Source organism: Melozone crissalis, unplaced genomic scaffold (genome assembly GCF_028551555.1).
Source record: "Melozone crissalis strain CALT ecotype California unplaced genomic scaffold, PUWL_Pcris_2 ptg000271l_1, whole genome shotgun sequence".
NCBI classification, from domain to species: domain Eukaryota; kingdom Metazoa; phylum Chordata; class Aves; order Passeriformes; family Passerellidae; genus Melozone; species Melozone crissalis.
This window is the reverse complement of record NW_026536025.1, coordinates 135,001-137,500: the sequence shown is the minus strand read 5'-3', so window position 1 is coordinate 137,500 and position 2,500 is coordinate 135,001.

Genomic DNA, 2,500 nt, shown 5'->3' with positions numbered 1-2,500 from the left:
GCCCGTCACCTCGCTCCCATAATACGGACAGATGAGTCCAAAGCCGCCCAGGCCTCCAAGAGAACCAATGGAGCTCGACCGGGGAGGGGCGCCACCGCAGGCCGCCTCTTACGATGACGCAGCCGGAGGCGGCCGACAACAGCGACCCCTTGGTGAACTTCCGCAGCCGGCCGCGACAACAGGTCTACCCGGCACCCGCCGAAATTTGACTAAGTCCGGCCGGAGCGAGGTAGACCTGGTGTCCCCGGCCGGCGCCCGCCACCCGGGGGCAAGGACGACCCACGGCGGCCCCGGGGTCGGGGTAGACCTGGTGTCCCCGGCCGGAGCCGGGGTAGACCTGGTGTCCCCGGCCGGCCACGGGGGAGACCAGGTGTCCCCGGCCGGAGCCGGGGTAGACCTGGTGTCCCCGGCCGGAGCCGGGGGAGACCTGGTGTCCCCGGCCGGCCACGGGGGAGACCAGGTGTCCCCGGCCGGAGCCGGGGTAGACCTGGTGTCCCCGGCCGGAGCCGGGGGAGACCTGGTGTCCCCGGCCGGCCACGGGGGAGACCTGGTGTCCCCGGCCGGCCACGGGGGAGACCTGGTGTCCCCGGCCGGAGCCGGGGTAGACCTGGTGTCCCCGGCCGGAGCCGGGGTAGACCTGATGTCCCGCCGGATCCGGGGTAGACCTGGTGTCCACGGCCGGAGCCGGGGTAGACCTGGTGTCCACGGCCGGACTTTGCTTTCTGCAGCCCAGTGCTCGGCGTAGACCTGACATCCCGGGTCCCGGGGTAGACCTTGTGTCCTGGGCTTCGGGGTAGACCTGGCGTCCCCTGGCTGAGGGTAGACCTGGTGTCTTTGCCGGACTTTGCTTTCTGCCGCCCACGGCTAAGGGTAGGACTTAGGGTTTCCCTGGGCCCAGGGGTAGACCTGGTGTCCTGGGCTTCGGGGTAGACCTGGTGTCCCAGGACCCGGGGTAGACCTGGTGTCCCCGGCCGGAGCCGGGGTAGACCTGGTGTCCCTTCACAGCCGCCCTCCTTCCGAGCGCCACGGCGAGCCGCGGCGGCGCCGGAGCCGGCTTGACCTGATGAGCCAGGACCGGCCCGGACCCGGGGTAGACCTCCCATCCCCCTGTCGTCGCCCGCCGCCCGGGTGCCTCACCGTCCCCATCGATCCCGGAGCCGGGCTAAGCTCACAGCCTCATAACACCCTGGAGCCAGACGGCTCCATCAGCCCCGTCCCGCACAATGAACCCCACCCCCCTTTCAAGATCCATAGATATTTTCGGGTTTTTTTTTGTTGGTCTTTTGGGATTTTGTGTTTTTGTTTTTTGTTTTGGTTTTTTTGGGGTTTTTTTTTTGTTTTTTTTTTTGTTTTTTTTTTTTTTTTTTCTTTCTTTTTTTTTTTTTGGTGGGGTGTTTTGTTTTGTTTTTTTGGGGTTTTTTCTTTTTGGTTTTTTTGTTTTTTTTTTTTCTCTTTCTTTCTTTCTTTTTTTCTTTTTTTTTTTTTTTTTTTTTTTGTTTCGGCTCTGTTTGATGCTGAGTTTTGAGGCTGGTTTTTTTTGGGGGGGTCGGTGGTCTTGTGGTTTGGATTTGGGTAGAACGGCTCCTCTATTCGCTTGGAACGAGAAACTCATCCGGGAAAACAAACCAACAATAAAAATGGGCACATTTTATTTCTTTTCCTTTTGTATCCAGAGCACTCCCAGCCGAGCCGACGGGCAGCCCGTGCCCCGTGGTCTGCCTGCTGACACGCTGAACTGGCGAAACAGCGCCCCCACCGCCCCGCGCCCCCGCCCTGCCGCCCCCCCCCACGCCCTCCTGAGACCCTATACAGCCCGGCCCCCCTGGCCCCGATGCGGCGCGGCTCGCCCCGCCCCGCCCCGCCCCGCCCACCGGTAGAGGCGGCTGCCGCCGGCACCACCGCCAGCACGCAGGCGGCCACTTTCGGGCGGGCTCTTTCACGGTCCGCAGAGGTCTTCCGCCCTCGACGTGAGTCTAGGGGGCCGTGGGGGCTCGGTGCCGAGGCGCCCGGGGCCGGCACGAAGCCGCCGGCCCTTGGCCCTCGTCCGCACACAGACACAGATACAGCGCCACACCCACCGACCCCCCGCCAGTGCGCACGCTCACTCCCCAAGGTCATCCCTTCAGGCCACCTCACCGCCGCGCGTGCACACGCACGCGCGGACAACCATCCCCGCCCCCTCGCCGCCCCCCGCCACGCCTCCTGCCCCCGCCTCCCCGCCAGGGCCCGCCCGCCCGCCTGGCTGCCGGTCCGCGTGCACGCTCTCGCGTGCCCTCTCTCCCTGTCGCTGGCCCCGTCCCCGTCCCCGTCCCCGCGCCCGCCCCTGCCCCTGCCCCTGCCCCTGCCCCTGCCCCTGCCCTTGCCGTCTCTGTCGGAGCCGCGCACGCCCATCGGCGGTTGGGGGCGCCCCACCCTCTCGCATCAGCCTCCCCGGCGCCCCGCCCTCCCCCACCAGCCTCCCCGGCGCTGTCTGCATACTTTTCCCGCTTGCTAGGCACCG